At 39.7% G+C, this 18,589-nt stretch overlaps 1 protein-coding gene and 1 non-coding gene across 8 annotated transcripts in view; both read right to left on the bottom strand.

Moving 5' to 3' along the window:
- DENND5B (DENN domain containing 5B) overlaps positions 1-18,589 on the bottom strand; it is a 212,760-nt gene that overhangs the window by 180,926 nt on the left and 13,245 nt on the right. The window lies entirely within an intron of this gene.
- On the bottom strand, positions 3,993-4,129 carry LOC118144532 (U4 spliceosomal RNA). Its single transcript, XR_004729305.1, has one exon. It is a non-coding gene; the product is annotated as a U4 spliceosomal RNA (small nuclear RNA).

The following is an 18,589-nucleotide window of genomic DNA, read 5'->3' as shown; positions in this document are numbered from 1 at the left end:
GGCATTTGAAATTCTGTGGTTCTTCAGGAATATAGCCAGATAATTGGTTTTTATTAATGAATGCATCTAACATAATTTCATCTCCACTCCAGGAGATGAGGTTTTTTTTTTTTAATTCAGAAGGTTTTATAAGATACAGTCTAATAGTATGAAAGAAATAAAAGCCCATGTCTGTTTTAGTTAACAAGGAAAACAGTGATTTAAATGCTGCACATAAACTCTTCTTAAGATAACGTGGGCATTGTGCTCCCAGTGGTCCACAACATTTATATATAAAAATCGAAGTTTCTCCTCTCCAGGAGATGAAATGGTGTTAGCTGCATTCATTAATAAAAAAAGACTCTTGACTGCCATCTATTCAGCGCTCTTGAAGCATTATCTTTTTATAATAAGAAAATTGGCTGAAAGAAAAGAAAATATACTTGTCCCTTCAAATATAGGTCATACAATCAAATACACCTTAATTCATTAATAAATATGTCACTTGGAACATAAGTTCTAACCCCAGAAGAAAAATGAAAAGCAAGCTTTCTATCATCCTAGTGTTAATAGAATATCCTTACTATAGAGGAAGGGAAAACGGTCTCTGGTCTACTTTAGTTGAAACTTTACAGTAGAGGAAATGATGAACTCATGGCAAATTAGGGTACCCTCCTTAAGTTATTTTTCCTCAAAAAATCAAAGTCAAATACAAGCTTAAAAATTGGAGGCTGGTGTGGTGGCTCATGCCTGTAATCCCAGCACTTTGGAGGCTGAGGTTGGCAAATCATGAGGTCAAGAGATTGAGACCATCCTGGCCAACATGGCGAAACCCTGTCTCTACTAAAAATACCAAAAAAAAAAAAAAAAAATAGGCAGGCATGGTGGTGCGTGCCTGTAGTACCAGCTGCTCGGGAGGCTGAGGCAGGAGAATTGCTTGAAACCGGAAAACAGAAGTTGCAGTGAGCCAGGACCGCACCACTGCACTACAGCCTGGCGATAGAGCAAGACTCTGTCTTAAACAAAACAAAACAAAAAAACTGGAAACACAGAATGAAAGAATAGAGGAGAACACTGGCTTCTATGCCATATTATAGTCCAGAATTAGTTAATCTAATTCAAAGTATCGGCAAGGATTTTACATCAACTTGACCAGGTATTTATCATTCATTACCATGTACTGCCTAAGCACATAAAGTAGCTGTGACACAAATACTTTGGAGTTATCTCCAGACAAAGAGTAAAACACAAGAAAAATGTTAAAATCCTATTATGTTCAACAGCTGATTTTCGGAATCTGCACTATTAATACATTATATAAATATATAATAATATAAATTATATATCGCCTACATTTTATTTCACTGTTCAGCTTAATGAAAGTATAATGGAAATGTAAGAATCTGACAGCACTTATTAATATCTGTTTAGCAATTACACACTGGAAGATTAATCATGGATTTAAGAACTTCAATAAAATAGTAAAAGAAGAAATTTAAAAAAAGAAAAACAATAGTAAAAGAGATAGAATCAAGGCATTAATCCAGGAAGAAAAGAATTAGCTGTGTGTTCTTTCTGACCTTGAGTCTATTACCACTTGGAAATTTTTTTTAAGAATTTTACAAGGGGAAAAAAAAGGGAAGAAAAAAGAGATACTCTTAGTTCTGCTGCTGCCTTCCTTTTTTTTACTGTTCTATTCTCCACATTTTTAAAAAATACTCATTAATTTTTCCCCTAAAATGTTATAAATGTGCTTACTGACACAATCTTACTGTTGAGCATCCATGAACTATCCTTGGCCCTCTTCTTATCTACCCACATTCTCTCCCTTGGTAATCTTCTCTAAACTCAAGGATTTAAACATATTGCCTCCATAATGTATAATTCCAACTCAGTCTTTTCTCTTAACTCCAGACTCATAAGTTTAACTGCCTACTTGATCAGAACATCTTATAGGTGTCTCAAACTCAGAACGTCTAAAAATGAATTCCTGAGCTATGCCAACCCTCCTCCAACCTATGCAACCCATAGTGTTCTCCAGTTAAGTTGATGGTAATTCCATTTTTCTTCAACTTGCTGAGGTTTAAAACCTTTAGAGTCATCTTTGATTCAGCCCCTTTCTCTTACAACCCACCTTCTGGTAACAAAATCCTATTGTTTCAATCTTCCAAATACATCCAGAAATTGACTACATCTCATTACCTCCACTGCTACTAGGTGGTCTGAGCCACCATCATCTCTTACTTAAATTACTGTAGGCTTCCCAACAGATCTTCCTGCTTCTTCTACCCTTGAACCTCCCCACATACAGACACACAATTTAGTCTTAATAGAGCTAGCTGCCAGAATGATCCTTTTAAAACTAAATCAGAGATCTGTACCCAGTACAAATCTGGCAATGGCTCCCCCAGCTCTCTTAGAGTAAAAACTAACATCCTTGCAACAACATAAGGCATTTCATGATGGGGCCTCCTGTGGCTTCCCCTTCTATTATCCGTTCCTCTGGTTCACTCCTCCAGGCTCCTTAGTGTATCTACTTGGCCAACTCCCCTACTTTCTGAAGTCTTTGTTCAAAGATCACTTTTTAGTGAGGGCTACCCTGAACTTGCCTTGTTTAATATTGCAACCAGCTCCTTTACCACCAAAAAGAGACAGTAATAAACTACACTTAGTGAATTCATCTCACCTAGTAGTGAAGAAAGTACTAAGATCAGAGGGAGCATTCTCACAAGGAAATGGAATAGGAGATTAGTTGGAACCTTTGTCAAGATCTCAACTATGTTCAGGGATTTAAGGGAACTCTATATGTAAGGGATGAAGAAGACAGGAGATTAGTTACCAAAAAAGATCTATACTCAGGCTCTGTCCGAATCACAGATACACAGCTGTACCATACTCGTGTAAGTGTCTCAAGGGGGAAAAGCCCACACTGAAAGCACAGCAAAACATCTCCTTATCCACACATCACAAAAGAGAAACAGCAAGAAAACATATCCCAGCTCATGCAAAGCATATGCAAATAAATTTAAAAATAATTTCTTAGGCCAAGCGTGGTAGCACACACCTATAATTCTAGCTACTTGAGAGGACAAGGAGAAAGGATCACCTGAGCCCAAAAGTTTAAGACTAGCCTGGGCAACATAGTGAGACTCTGTCTCAAAAATAATAACAACAACAATAATTTATGCTCCACATGCCTGAAATGGTTTGTCTCCAGAAAAAGGGGCTTACTTGAGACTTGATGTTTACATTAAATATATATATATATATCTTATATATATATATCTGATTAGCCAACATCTAACCACCTCAATTTATAGGAAAAAGGACTCCTAAAACTCAAACCTGTTTAGCATAACATAAAGTGACAAATAGAAAACCTTGCCATTTCCAAGGAGAAAAAAATCAATAATTTATTAAAACATGTATTGAGCACCTACTATGTGCCAAACCTGTGACAGGACCCAGTATGGGTTCAAGAGTGTAGTAACCACAGTCAAAATGAGGTATAAATATCAAACACATAAGCATTGTTCCTTTTGTAATAGATTTTTCAATCATGTTGACAACAGCTATATATTTTGGAACTTCCCCCTTAAGTTTAAGCCACATCATTCATTCAACGAAGTTGCAGTGGGCCTCTATTAAGTTCAAACCCTGTAGGAGATGCTGAGGGATTACAAATATAAATAATAGGTTACATTAATTGGGTACTTCCCATGTACCCCAGACTGTACATTACCTCATTCATCAACTCAGCAACTTTATAAATTAAATATTTCCCTGTTTTAGAGATGATAACTATTATGCTTAACTATTTCTCTCAAGCAGCTTTAAGTCTAAAAGTCAGAAAGATATGCTTAGAAATCATATTAATACTATCTGGCCAGCCCTACCTCATTACCACCCAACAGTCTAATAAAAATGGCAATTTATGCACCTACAGGTAAAGAGTCCACATATTTTATACTACAGAATTGCTTTTTTTCTTTCTTTTTTTTAAATATTTTCAGTCTCCATAGAGATTGTCAAAAATTGCCAATGCTATATTTCAAGTCGTTATTGCAGGGTATTGGGAAAAGTTTTCAATCAGCAATAATAGTGCCTTGAATAAACCTCATTGGCTACGATACTGCCACTGTGCAAAGCTCAGAATTGCTTTCTAAAGGATAAATTTAAGATAAATAAATAGCTTGTAGTTGTATATATTCTGTGTAATGATAGCAGTTTTGTAAGAAAAATAAAATGAAAGGAAATAATAGATAATGAAAGCAACTAATGACTAATTTCTAGCTTCTTCCTTTCTACTCTAAAAGAGCTGCTCTGTAATAACTTTACATCAGTGACAAGACTTCTAATTCTGTCCAACTCATTTCTTCCTGACACAAGGGAACAAAATCAGGTGACTTGTACAAAATGAAACACTATTTTAAGTATTTATCTAGAAACTCCTTTGTGGGGTTTTTTTTTTTTTTTGCAAATTCTAAAATTCTAAATACTTACATAGATAAAGCCTTTTTCTACTCCTACGTCAACTTCCTGCACATTAACTGCACCTAGCTTGGTGAGACAGATGGAGAGCCTGCAAGGTCTACAAACTTTTTGTTTAAAAGGTGGCAAATGAGTTCTACTGACCATCAAAGTTAGCTAGGTTTCTGGGAAGCACTGACCCTGGGGCCATGTTTTTTCACCTTTCAAGGCCAAAGCAGACAATGGAGTCAAAGCTAAAAGAAGAGAAGCCAAAGGAAGATTAGACTTAAACATGAAAATCGGTATCATACAAATTTATAACACAGACAGCCCATCTACCTCCTTTGAGGGTAAGAACAGAAACAAAAACTGAGGATTCCATTTCTGTGTAAAGCAGAGTTAATCTAAGAAGATCATACTTTAACTGTGAGGACAAAGTGGCAAAGTTTCTTGGTAAAATGGAAGTAGGAATATCTAAGTGAACTAAACTATGAACTTTGAACTATTCAGTACAAAGAACGTTCTTATGTACTTTGAGAGGAGTTTGTAAGACCAATTTTCAGAAACATTTTTGAATCCTAGATAAGCCTAATATCAATGAACTGAAGATAATTCAATTTTAAAAAATAAAAGGATTATTTATTACCTCTCTTGATCTACATCCCAAACAATTTTAAGAGATCTCTTGGAAACTAATAAGAAACATGCAAATAAAAAAATTAACTCTTAATCATATGTTCTCTGAATAAAAAACTTTCTTTAATGAAAATGGGCCAGTTGCAGTGGCTCATGTCTGTAATCCCAATACTTTGGGAGGCTGAGGTGAGTGGATCACCTGAAAGTCAGGAGTTTGAGACCAGCCTGGCCAATGTGTCAAAAGGCCATCTCTACTAAAAATATAAAAATTAGCTGGGCATGGTAGCACATGACTGTAATACCAGCTACTAGGGAGGCTAAGGCAGGAGAACTGCTTGAACCCGGGGGACAGAGGTTGCAATGAGCCAAGATCACGCCACTGCACTCTAGCCTAGGCGACAGAGCAAGACTCCATCTTAGAAAAAAAAAAAAAAAGAAAAAGAATATGAATGTTACTGTTTAATGAGAATAGATTCATAATTCAGAGATAATTATATATATATGCATAATAAAATTTAGTGATTACTTTAGCCATTATTTATAAGTGAATCTGAGTATTTACAAACTCTACCTTGAGGGTCTACTCTTTACTGATTATATCCTCAGCAACAAGAAATAAAACAAGAGCATCCCATTGCAACTCCAGATTGGCTGTCAGAAAATGAGAGTATGTGAGGATCTAGTGCAAACAAGGTAGGAACTGTTAGAGCCCATGAATATTTCAGAATAATGAAAATGTGTGCCAGATGGGTTCACTTGCAGCTGGCTAACAACAAAATTTCTGACCAAAGCCTAATGCTTCCTTACATAATTTATCAAGCACATTTCAGTTCCCTTCCACTACCACCCTTCTCTTTTCATTCTTTTTTTTTTTTTTTTTTTTTTTTGAGACAGGGTTTGGCTTTGTCACCCAGTCTGGAGTACAGTGATGTGATCTTGGCTCATTACATCCTCTGTCCCCTGTGCTCAAGCAACCTCTAATTCCCAGGGTCAAGTGATTCTCCCACTTCAGCCTCCAGAGTAGCTGGGACTACCTTGGCTAATTTTTGTATTTTTTTAGAGACAGGGTTTTGCCATGTTACCCACGCTGGTCTCACATTCCTAGCCTCAAGCGATACTTCCACTTCTGCCTCCCTAACTGCTAAGGTTACAGGTGTGAGCCACCACAACCAGCCTATGCCATACTGCAATTCTAAAGATAATAGTAGACCGTATTATTTCCTTCAGTGGAGATGGCATCAAAATCCTGCACAGTACTATCGCTTTAGTATACTCTACTTAGAACCACTGCTGAAGATCATAGATCCTAACAGATTTAAGCAGTGTGGCAGTCAGCCTCAAAATGACTCTCAATGATCCTTGGTTCCTGGTATTCACAACCTTGTTAAATCAACTACTGCATCTATTAAAGGATTAGGCTGGGCACAGTGGATCATGGCTGTAATCCCAACACTTCTGGAAGCCAAGGCACTTGAGACCAGCCCGGGCAACGTGACAAAACTCTCTCTCTACAAAAATAAAAATAAAGGGCCGGGCGCGGTGGCTCATGCCTATAATCCCAGCACATTGGGAGGCCGAGGCGGGTGGATCATAATGTCAAGAGATGGAGACCACCCTGACCAACATGGTGAAACTCCGTCTGTACTAAAAAATACGAAAAAAAAAAATTAGCCGGGCATGGCGGTACGTGCCTGTAGTCCCAGCTACTCGGGAGGCTGAGACAGGAGAATTGCTTGAAACTGGAAAACAGAAATTGCAGTAAGCCGGGATCACGCCATTGTTCTCCAGCCTGGCAATAGAGTGAGATTCTGTCTCAAAAAAATAAATAAATAAATAAATGAAACTAGCCAGGCGTGCAGGCACAAACCTGTACTCCAACGACTTGGGAGACTAGGGTAGAAAGATCACTTAAGCCCAGGAGGCAGAGGCTGCATTGAGCTGAGATCATGCCACAGCACTGTGACAGAGCAAGACTTTGTCTAAAAAAAGAGAGAGAAAAGGGAAGAGAAGAGAGTAAAAAGAAAGGAGTATATCTATTGAGTCCTTTTACACTTATGTTGTTGAGTCCTGTGAAGCAGTTTATACATCTTCCTTATGTGGATACCTCTGGGCACTTACATGTAGATAATCTACTCCTAAAACAGGATGCACAAACAACAAAATTTGTAATTTTCATGCATAAAAGGCCCAAAGTTGGTCCTGTTTTCATTTAGAATGTGATTTACGTTAACACATTATAGGTTACTAATGTTCCTTTTAGGTATATAAATGCCCTGCTTTCTATCAGATTAAAAAGGTGGGCTCTTTTACACATGAGAATAAGTTTCTCTGAGACTGTTCTCTATATAGTTAAAGGGGCCTGGATTTGGACCCAGAAGAATCTGTGTTGTGGTTCTGATTCTGCCACTAGCAGAATCAGTGCAGTGCAAACTTAGGCAAAGCACTCTGGGAGGCTAAGGCAGGTGGATTGCTTAAGGCAGGAGTTCAAGACCAGCCTAGGCAACGTGGCAAAGCCCCGTCTCTACAAAAAAAAAAAATACAAAAATTAGCTTGGCATGGTGGTGTGCACCTGTAGTCCCAACTACTTGGGAGACTCGGGTGAAAGGATTGCTTGAGCCCAGAAGGCAGAGATTACAGTGAGCTGAGATCACACCACTGCACTCCAGTCTGGGTGACAGAAGTGAAACCCTATCTCAAAAAAATTTCAAGTCATGGTGGTGCACACCTGTAGTTCCAGCTAATCAAGATGCTGAGGCAAGAGGACTGCCTGATCCCAGGAGTCTGAGGCTACACAGTGTGCTGTAATCATGTTTATGAATAGCCACTTCATTCTAGCCAGGGAAACATAGTGAGAACCTGTCTCTTGAAAACCTGTCTCTTAAAAACAAAACTGTGTGTGTGTGTGTGTGTGTGTGTGTGTGTGTGTGTAACTCAAGCAATACTTTTATTAAGAGATTAAAGGGCGGGTTTTCACCATGTTGACCAGGATGGTCTTGATATCTTGACCTAGTGATCCACCCGCCTCGGCCTCCCAAAGTGCTGGGATTATAGGCGTGAGCCACCACACTACTAAAAATACAAAAAATTAGCTGGACATGGTGGTGCATGCCTGTAATCCTAGCTACTCAGGAGGCTGAGGCAAGAGAATTGCCTGAACCCAGGAGGCGGAGGTTGCGGTGAGCCAAGATCGCGCCATTGCACTCCAGCCTGGGTAACAAGAGCGAAACTCCGTCTCAAAAAAAAAAAAGAGATTAAAAGACAATAACATGGTAAAACAGAAATATATATATCAAAGTTAAGTGTTTATTCCAAAATAAAACATGTCATAGCAGGGCCCAGTAGCTCATGCTTATAATCCCAGCACTTTAGGAGGCAGAGGTGAAAGGATCACTTGAGGCCAGGAATTCAAGACCAGCCTGGGCTACATAGCAAGACCAGCCTGGGCCACATAGTGAGACCAGGTCTCTACAATAATTTTTATAATTTTCTTAAAGAAAAAATATCTAAAGAAGAGTTCCAGGAATACATTTAATTTCATCATCAACTGCCCAAGGTTGAATCCAATTAATCATGATGATAAAAATGTGGCTAATATTTATTGTGTAATTATCCTGCCAGGCTACATAGTAAGCACCATACAAGCATTGTCAATCAATAGCAGGCAGTTTAACATCAGATTGTTCTATACAGCTCATTGGTTAACAATATTCTATGGTACTACCAGATGACTGAAACATTAGCTGGGCACAGTGGAGGGCACCTGTTGTACCAGTTACTTGGAAAGCTAAGCCAGAAGAACTGCTTGAGCCTGGGAGGCAGAGGTTAGAATCCAGTGCAAGCACTTGCAGACATTCAAACTGGTAAGCTATACAAATTCCACAATGTTAAAGAACACATAGCTTACTATGGCATGCACATTCCTATTGCAATGCCTTATTTCCAAATAAAAATAATTTCTTTTAGAGAGTCTATCTCTATTTGTTATTTAGGTTGACAAACGCAACATACAATAAAGTTGCCAAATTCATTAGCTGGGCATGGTGGCATGTGCCTGTAGTCCCAGCTATTTGGAAGGCTGCGGTGGGAGGATCACTTGTGCCAGAGGTTGAGGCTGCAGTGAGCTGTGATTGTACCGCTGCACTCCAGCCTGTATGCCAGAGCAAGACCTTGTCTCAAAAAAAAATTGCCAAATTCAATTTATTTGTGCATCCCATCCTATCTTTTATATCCATCCCCCATCTTCTTTACTCCCACCACTCCTATTCTATTTCAGACCCTTACCCTCTAATTTGTCTTACAAAACAGCCTCCTAATTGGTTTCCCTACTTCAAATCTCATCCCAGTTTAATTCCATTCTATATCCTTCATCTAGAATGATATTCCTAAGGCTACAGTTTTGAGCAAGCAATTCCTTTGTTCAAAACCTTTCAAGGTGGTGCACACCTGCAGTCCCAAATACCTAGGAGGCTGAGGTGGGAGAACTGCTTGAGCCTAAGAGATCAAGGCTGCAGTGAGCTATGATCTCACCACTGCACACCAGCCTAGGCAACAGAGCAAGATTCCACCTCTTTAAAAAACAACAGCACGGGGGCCACAGTGGCTCTGGCCAGTTGTCCTGGTGCTTGAGGAGGCGAGGCCATGAGTTCAAGGCCAACCTGAGCAACTTTACATGCTCTCATTGATTGACAAAAAAAAAAAAAACAGCAACAAAACACCTTTCAGTGGCTTTTTTTTTTTTTTTTTTTTTTTTTGGCGGCGGTGGGGGGGTTGCTTTGTTTCGTTATTTTGTAAAGATAGGATCTTGCTTTGTTGACCAGGCTAGTCATTAAGTCCTGGGCTCAGACCAAGCCATCCTCCTGCCCTCAGCCTTCCAAAGTACTGGGATTACAAGTGTGAGCCACCAGAATCAGCCTCTGTCTTTCAGACAGCCCTCTTTATAAGTCTGGCATTCAACTAGTAGAGAATACAGGTTAAACATTCCCAATCCAGAAATCTGAAAGCTTCAAAATCTGAAATTTTTTGACTGCCAATATGACACCACAAGTGGAAAATTCCACACCTGAACTCATGTGATAGGTACACAAAATCATTTAAAATACTGTATAAATTACCTTCAGGCTACATGAATAAGGTATACATGAAATGTAAGTGAATTTCATGTTTAGACTTAGATCCCATCCTTAAGAAATATCATTCTGTATATCCAAATATTCCAAAATCTAAAAAACATACAAATCCTAAATACTTCTGGTCTCAAAAATTTTGGATGAGGGGTATTCAACCTGTATTGGGAATGCTTCCCAGGAGCCACTTACCTCCCTCTTCTACTGTGAACCAGCTGTGTAGTTTTCATCCCAAATTAGTCTCAGCAATCAGTTTAATCCCATTTTACCTGCCACACTGATTTGTTCAAGGACAAGCCACAGCAAAGACCTGTATTTTTGTTTTGTGATGGGAGTGAAGGCTATACGGACTTACATGCCACCACACCCAATTATGTACCTCTTTCTCTTTTTTTTTTGAGATGGGGGTCTTACTATGTCACCCAGGCTGGAGTGCAGTGGTGAGATCTTAGCTCACTGCAACCTCTGCCTCCCAGGCTCAGGCCATCCTCCTACCTCACCCTACCCAGTAGCTGGGACCACAGGCACATACTACCACACCCAGCTAATTTTCTGTCTTTTTGGTAGAATCAAGGTTTCACCATGCTGCTCAGGCTGGTCTCGAACTCCTGAGCTCAAGTAATTCACTTGTCTCCCAAAAGTGCTGGGGATTATAGGTGTGAGCCCAGCCTACATACCTCTTTTATGTGTGTAACATACACATCTGGCTCTGGGAAAAAAAAAGTACGAGCAGCAAGCTGGGCATAAACAGCTTATATTACTTTGTGACTATATTATATTCTCCAAAAATATCTTAAAGAGACAATGCTAGCCAGGAGCAGTGGCTCAGGCCTGTAATCCTAGCACTTTGGAAGTCGGAGGCAGGCGGATCACTTGAGGCCAGTTCAACACCAGCCTGGCCAACATGGTGAACTCCGTCTCTAATAAAAATACAAAAAAATTAGCCCAATGTGGTGGTACATGCCTGTGATAGCAGCTACTCAGGAGGCTGAGGCAGCAGGATCACTTGAGCCCAGGAGGCAGAAGTTGCAGTGAGCCATGATTGTGTCACTGCACTCCAGCCTGAGCAGCACAGTCAGACTCTTCTCAAAAAAAATAACAAGAGCCAATGCCAGTCACATTACTTAGGAACAACTAATTCATCTCAATTCAACTTATCCTAAAAAATAACTAAAAAACACCAAGAGAAAAAAATTTTAAGTAAAAACCATTTTTTTTCGAGACGGAGTTTCATTCTGTCAGACCCAGGCTAGAGTGTAGTGGTGCGATCTCCGCTCACTGCAACCTCCACCTCCCAGGTTCAAACAATTCTCCTGCCTCAGCCTCCTGAGTAGCTTGGGCTGCAGGTGTGTACCACGACGCCTGGCTAATTTTTGTATTTTTAGTGGAGACGGGGTTTTACCATGTTGGCCAGGCTGGTCTGGAACTCCCAACCTCAGGTAATCTACCCACTTTGGCCTCCCAAAGTGCTGGGATTACAGGTGTGAGCCAAGGCACCAAACCAATATTTCTTTAAAAAAAAAATTGTTTTCTTTTTTCGGAGTTTGGTTTCATTTACTCAAAAAAAAATTTAGTAACTGTTTTGGCACTGTCATTACTGACAAAAATCATATTCATTTCCAGTAAATTGATAGGCTTAAAGAAAATGAGAAATATACACTTGTCCTTGCAGAAGCTTTTCCAATTAGTGTAACTGTCCCTTCTTTGGTATCTTAAGGTCTTTTGTTTGGTTGGTTGGTTTAAACATCTGAAACTCATAGGTAGGTTTTGGCAGGAAAGTCACTTATAGAAAGGGTCAGAAATGTTATCTTCCTTATAGCAACACAAACTGGGAATTTTAAAAGCACTAACAGCCAAAACATAGTAAGACAATCAAAAGATTGACCTTAAAATTACTCTGCTGCATGGAAAAGGAAACTGCAGGCATTCTCTGCTGCAAGTGCCAGCACTGATCACGAATTGTTTACATAGCCCTTCTATGGGAGACAGGAAGGGAGCTTTGAAGGATAAGTGTCAGATCTGCTGCTGCTTCAAGACTCAGCCTTTCTGAAATCTCATTCTTTCTTACCAACCTGAAGGGAGACAACCAGATTTTCCATCAGAGGTTTCTTATACCATATAAACATGTTTCCATTCTACCTGACAACAAATAAATTGGATCAGTAAAATAGAGATCAAGAGTTTATCTTATTTGTCACTGAGTTGCCTCTTCTGCTAACTAGCTTCTTCCTGTCTTCCCATCTTGTCACTAGTGTTTTCCCCTTCCTAAAATAGAAAAAAAAATTAATATATTATTTTAGCATTAAGCAACTGAGATTCAAAGCTACTCTATTTATTTATTTATTTATTTATTTATTTATTTATTTATTTATGAGATGGAGTTTCCCTCTTGTTGCCCAGGCTGGTGTGCAACAGCACGATCTCAGCTCACTGCAACCTCCACCTCCCAGGTTCAAGCAATTCTCCTGCCTCAGCCTTCTGAGTAGCTGGGATTACAGGTGCCTGCCACCACAGCCGGCTAATTTTTTATATTTTTAGTAGAGACGGGGTTTCACCATGTTGGCCAGGCTCGTCTTAAACTCTTGACTTCAGGTGATCCACCCGCCTGTGGTCTCCCAAAGTGCTGAGATTACATATGCAAGTCACCACACCCAGCCACTACTCTTTCTTTCCTCATTTCACTTTAATTACTTGATTGTAGAAAGGATTTGGAATTTTTTTTAAAGCGTTGCAAAAACTATGGATTTAATTTCTATCTCTCAAAGTAAACACCTGAAGTAGAAAACTCTAATCTATTAACTTTCTTTTTTAAAAAAACAATTTGAAAGCCACCATTTTATTTATTTTTTATTTTTTATTTCTGAGATGGAGTTTCACTCCTGTCACCCAGGCTGGAGTACAATGGCGCATTCTGGGCTCACCACAACCACTGTCTCTCGGGTTCAAGTGATTCTCCTGCCTCAGCCTCACTAGTAGCTGGAATTACAAGCACCCATCACCACACCTGGCTAATTTTTTGTATTTTTAGTAGAGATGGGGTTTCACTATGCTGGCCAGGCTGATCTCAAACTCCCAACCTCAGGTGATCCACCCACCTCAGCCTCCAAAAGTGCTGCAATAACAGGCGTGAGCCACCGCGCCTGGCCAAAAGCCACAATTTTTTTTTTAATTTTTTTATTTAATGATGGGGTTTCACCATGATGGCGAGGCTGGTTTTAAACTCCTGACCTCAGGTGATCCACCCACCTCGGCCTCCCAATGTGTTAGGATTACAGGCGTGAGCCACCACACCTGGCCCCAAGCCACAATTTTTTAAAAGCACATATTGCCAGGCCAGGCATGGTGGCTCACACCTATAATCCCAGCACTTTGGAAGGCTGAGGAGAGCAGACCAGCCTGACCAACATGGAGAAACCCCGTCTCTACTAAAACTACAAAATCAGCCAGGCATGGTGGCACATGCCTGTTATCCCACTTACTCTGGAGACTGAGGCAGGAGAATCGCTTGAACCTGAGAGGTGGAGGTTTCGGTGAGCACATATTGCCTTTTATTATTTCAGACCAATCATTTTATTTATCCTCACTCATTGTGAGTAGTAAACCAAAGTCCTACAGCTTCACTGCTATAAATTTTTCTGATGGTGTGTAAAACAGACATTCCTTAGAAAGTCTTATTAAAAATGTCTAAAACAGAGCAAATGCTTAGTTTTCTGGATAATCTTGAAGATAGGATGTAAAATAACAAAATATAAAATCCCTAAGCCCTTATTTTTGTCACTAATTTTACTTTCTCAAAAAACTCGCATGAGTTATTAACACATAGCCAATGAAATTAGTCTCCTTTACTATGTCTTGTTTCTCTTCCTATTCTATTTTAGGCATCTGAAAATGTATTTAAAAGGTGTTATCTAATAAGTGTTTTACTATAAGAAAGTTAAAGCACTGATTCTCTCTGAAAATAATCTCCTGCCCTTGTATGACACCCTCTGAATCCAGATTTTAACTTCTCATACCTACAGGGACAAGAAGTGGGGAGTAAGCAGTTGAATCTCTCTTGGACTTCCTTATCCTAGAGAGAGCTCTAGTAGTTAGCCTCTCCTAAAATAGGCAGCTTTAGAAAATACAGTTAAATAGATTTTGGGGAAAGGAAAGCATTAAGAAAGAAAACGACTTTTTAAAGAAAAAATATTTACAAAATTCATGCCAATTAAATCTGAGTGTTCTCTTCAATTCTAAGAGCATCTTTTAAAGAAGCTTAAAGCTTCATATGTTGTTGTGTCAGGAAACCTGATCAGACTGGAGAAAAGCTCAAAGGCCTATCCATAATCTCATCACAAAGGGACAGGGTCAAAAGGCAGAGGTCAGGGAACAGGGTACAGAATAGTTCCCACACTTGAGAGAAAACTGAATCTCATTAGTTCAGAGACATTAAAAAAATATTCAATTGTGTTTACTAAAATAATGCGACAATTTATACTTTAAGTCCCTAAGGCAAATTATGAAATAATGTACTTTTAAGAGCAAAAAATTTAAGAAGTTACTTCTTCTACATTTGGAAAAAAAAAAAAAAGTCTAACTCACACACATAACCAGTGCTTCAGCTGTCCCTCAAAGACTGATATTCAGAAAAAAGCTGTCACCTGATCTATTCAACAGAGTTGAATAAGCCGCTGAAATAAATACTGAATGTGCATAATGTTAACAGACATTTCATATTGGGCCTCTGCCCCATAATGAATCAACATCACGGCCTTATGTTCACATTGAGAAAAATTTAAATCTTTACTCCTGCTTAGAGATTTCATTCCAGGTAAAAGTAAATGTAATTTTGTTCAATGTTCATGAAGTAGGCTCAACACTTGGGCAGGGAACTCTTATCATGACTCCATGACTCTCCAATGGGCAATTAAATCTGCAGAAGCTCTGGGGTCTAGGGCATTTGTTGGCTTTCCCTCTATCACTTCTCTTATTCTAACCACAAATTTTGTGTTCTAAGTGGCGGAGAGGATGAAAGAGTTATCAACAAGATAAGGAGAATTTTGGCCAGGCACCGTGGTACACACCATCAGTCCCAGCGCTATCTCAGGAGGCTGAGGCAGGAAGATCCTTTGAGCCAAGGAGATTGAAATTGTAATGAGCTATGATGGCCTGTTAATAGCCACTGTGCTCCAGCCTGGGCAACATGGGGAGACTCAGTTTATGAAAAAAAAAGGCACAGTGGCTCATGTCTGAAATCCCAACAGTGGGAGGTCAAGGTGGAAGGACCATCTGAGTCAAGGACCATTCAAGACCAGCCTGCACAACATAGTGATATCCTGTCTCTACCTAAAGTAAAAAAAAAAAATTAGCCAGGTGTGGTGGCATGTGCCTGTGGTCCCAGCTACTTGGAAGGCTGAGGCAAGAGAACCATTGGAGAACAGGTCGAGGCTGCAGTGACCCACGATTGCGCCACCATACTCCAGCATGGGTTAGAGAGTGAGACCCCATCTCTAAAAAATAATAATAATACAAATATAAAATGGAGGTAGCCAGGTGTGGTGGCTCATGCCTGTAATTCCAGCACTTTGGGAGGCTGAGGCAGGTGGATCTCTTTAAGTTAGGAGTTTGAGACCAGCCTAGGCAACATGATGAAACCTTGTCTCTACTAAAAATACAAAAGTTAGCTGGGTGTGGTGGTGCACACCTGCAGTCCCAGCTACTCAGGAGGCTGAGGCAGAAGAATCACTTGAACCTGGGAAGTACAGGTTGCAGTGAGCCAAGATTGCGCCACTGCACTCCAGCCTAGGTGACAGAGCAAGACTGTCTCAAAATTAAAACTAAAAAGAAAAAAAAAGGGGAGATGGAGGGGGAATTTTGGAATCACCAGTATGGTTCTTAAGTTTTTGTTTTCTACTAACTTCTACCCTCTCCATACACTCAATACTTTATTTCCCTGTTGGCCCCATCCACCAGAGACAAGATGATTTACAAGTGGTTCACAGTAAAAGAGTCCTGTCAGTCCTTCACTATGAAGAATACACCAGATTTTACATCTGGTACACACAGCTTTCATGTATTTAATTAAAATCGGATTGTAGCTAAAGCTGCCAATGGAAAAAAGAAGTCACTGCCAGATAGGAGTGAGAACAACCAAACAAAATAACCTATTTTTGCATAATCACCTTAAGAATACCAATGCCTGTGTTTTAATAAACTGAAATCATAGTCATTGTTCTAGGCAACAATGGCACGAAACAAGTGATGTCCAATACAAAAGTTCATTTCCCTGGAGCTGAGCGAGAATATTTTGAAATCCTGACAAAAGTTTATTTATTATGAAAAAGCATACGCTTGAGACAGGAGATAGGAAACAGTTTTAAACAATCTGTTATCTTGTTACCCCAGCCATTTAAATTTCCTTAAAAGTTACAGTTAAAGTTGAGGATAATTTATCCTAAAAATAAAAAACACTGTGGTTCTAAAAGTAAATAATCTACAAGCCTTAAACCTATAACCAGCCATAAATTCCTACTGCTCAATGTATTCTTATTAAAGTTGGTATCTCATTCTCATGGAATTCCAATTGATATGTTGGTGCTGATTCTTGTGACAAAGGAGGACTTCTCCATCAGGGGATTGTGCCTACCCACTACCCCTCAAAAACAATTTACATCTCTGCCCAGAGAAAACAATTCCTTTTTGCTATTTTAGTCCTGATCTACAGCAATAAAAAATTGATGTAAATTTCATATCCAGAAAGAATATCATTAGCCTAGCAGACTGTCCATGTTTTCTCAAAGGACCGCAAGAGAAGGAACAAGAAGAAAACTGAAGGGATACTGGAAATAAAAGGTACTAAACCTGAAAAGGTATGAGATAAAAGAAATTTCCCAGTTTCTGGCTGGGTGTGGTGGCTCACACCTGTAATTCCAGCATTTTGGGAGGCCAGGCAGGAGGATCGCTTGAGTCCAGGAGTTTGAGATGGCCTGGGCAACACAATGAGACCCCATGTCTACAAAAAATTTTTAAATTAACCAGGCACATAGCAGGGCATGGTGGTGCGAGCCTGTAATCCCAGCTACACAAGAATTACTTGAACACGAGAAGAGGAGGCGGAAGTTGGAGTGAGCCAAGATCATGCCACCTGCACTCCAGCCTGGGAGATAGAGCAAGACTGTCTCAAAAAAAAAAAAAAAAAGTTAACCAGGCATAGTGACACATACCTCTAGTCCCAGTGACTCAAGAGGCTGAAGTGAGAGGACTGCTTGAGCCTGGGAGGTTGGGATTACAGTGAGTTATGACTGTGCCACTGTACTCCAGCCCATGGGACAGAGCAAGACTCTGTCCCCCCCAAAAAAGAAGAATGAGGCCGGACACAGTGACTCACGCCTGTCATCCCAGCATTTTAAGAGGCCAAGATGGTGGATCATTTGAGGTCAAAAGTTTCAGACCAGCATGGCCAACAAGGTCAAACTCCGTCTCTACTCAAAAATACAAAAATTAGCCAAGTGTGGTGGCAGGCACCTGTAATCCCAGCTAATCAGGAGACTGAGACAGGAGAAATGCTTGAACCCAGGAGACAGAGGTTGCAGTAAGCCGTGATCATGCCACTGCACTCTAGCCTAGGAGACAGAGAGACACACCACCTCAAAAAAAAATAATAATAATGAAAGAAAGAAAAAGACAAAGAGAAAAAGAAAAGTTAAGTTTCTGCTAGAAATGAAGGTAACTGGAGGATTCAGATAGACATGTGAAAGAGTTTTTTCAGGCCAGGCATGGTGGCTCATACCTGTAATTCCAGCACTTCTGTAGGCTGAGGAGGGAGGATTACTTCAAGCCAGGAGTTTGAGACCAGCCTGAGCAATGAAGCAAGAACCCATCTCTACAAAAAAATTTTTTTTTAATTAGCTGGGCATGGTGGTGCACAGCTGTGGTCTCAGCTTCTCAGGAGGTTGAGGCAGGAGGATCACAAGAGCCCAGGAGTTTGGGAGATCAAGCCTGCAGTGAGCTATGATCACATCACTGCATTCCAGTCTGAGCAGCAGAGTGAGACCCTATTTCTTTAAAAAAAAAAAAAAAATTCTCTATAAAGTTTTACATGATGACACAAGAACTATTTTGTCAAAAGAATATTTATTCTTCTACAGGTTTTTCTCAAAAAGGGACAACCAAAAGAGCAATAGGAGGTGGCATCATGAGGACCAAGATGAAAATAAGGGTGATTTTTAAAGAAGGGATTAGAGAAAAAAGTACAAAAGTCTGGTTTATGAGCAATCTTGTGCCAAGCTGTACTGAGGAATTAAGATTATCAGAAATTTACTTAATTTACATTATCACATCTACACCAACACTTTCTCAAACCACAGGCTAATTTCCTGTTTAAATAAATGAGAGAGTATGTT

The sequence above is a fragment of the Callithrix jacchus genome, chromosome 9, assembly GCF_049354715.1.
Source record: "Callithrix jacchus isolate 240 chromosome 9, calJac240_pri, whole genome shotgun sequence".
NCBI classification, from domain to species: domain Eukaryota; kingdom Metazoa; phylum Chordata; class Mammalia; order Primates; family Cebidae; genus Callithrix; species Callithrix jacchus.
This window is presented reverse-complemented; position numbering and strand designations above follow the sequence as displayed.